This window comes from Sapajus apella, unplaced genomic scaffold (assembly GCF_009761245.1).
Source record: "Sapajus apella isolate SASKATOON/1434 unplaced genomic scaffold, GSC_monkey_1.0 scaffold20, whole genome shotgun sequence".
NCBI lineage: Eukaryota > Metazoa > Chordata > Mammalia > Primates > Cebidae > Sapajus > Sapajus apella.
Genome location: NW_022436960.1, coordinates 8,041,706 through 8,042,429, shown reverse-complemented (window position 1 = coordinate 8,042,429; position 724 = coordinate 8,041,706). Strand labels below are relative to the sequence as shown.

The 724-nt window shown below is 46.3% G+C and overlaps 1 protein-coding gene and 1 long non-coding RNA gene across 4 annotated transcripts in view; one reads left to right on the top strand and one right to left on the bottom strand.

Annotated features, from left to right (window-relative positions):
• The window catches only part of SYNE3 (spectrin repeat containing nuclear envelope family member 3), a 92,670-nt gene that overhangs the window by 1,526 nt on the left and 90,420 nt on the right, over positions 1–724 (bottom strand). The gene's annotated exons all lie outside the window — the stretch shown is intronic.
• Positions 1–724, top strand: part of LOC116557808 — a 13,279-nt gene that overhangs the window by 6,514 nt on the left and 6,041 nt on the right. The window lies entirely within an intron of this gene.

The following is a 724-nucleotide window of genomic DNA, read 5'->3' as shown; positions in this document are numbered from 1 at the left end:
TGTATTTCCCTGCTCCAAGTATCTTTTCCAGATGATAACACTTAACCATGTACCTCTAGCCTCAAATGTGTTCACTCATCAAAGTCCTTAGACGCTGATTTTGTAAAACAGGCTGCTTGTAATAATGAATAAGTACCCTTGGCTGCATGTACCTCAGCAGTGACTTGAAGAGCGGAGGGCGGGGGTGACACATTGTTTAAACAGCTGAATGAGTGTGAGCTCACAGAGGAGGTGTCTCTTCCCATAGCCGCTGGGCTAGGTAGAGCCAAATCTCTGACCCCTGTGACCCACCCAGGGAGAGAGAAAAGGGACAAGACAGGGACCTGTAGACCCGCGCAGCCTGGGTCTCCGCTGCAACTATCAGCCTGTAATTAACAATTTCCCAAATAGAGGGTCTGCCTGCAAGTGTCCTTTTTTGTTTGGCCTTCCATTGTCAGAGCTAACACTTTGCTTATTCAAGCCAGGGGTTATGCCTTGGCCATGATCTCTAGGGAAAACATCTTTTAAGGTCCAAAAAGTGTTTGCATGTACAAGTGTTGAGAAGAGGTGGTCCTCTTCAAAAGACTCCTGCTGCCTGCCCAGTGCCTGTTTACTTAGAGCTCATATCCTCACTTAGAAGGCTCTTAAAAATAAGACACCTTTCAATATGCTTCTTAAATGCTTAGAAAACACACACATGCAGACACACACACACACACACACACACACACACACACACACACAC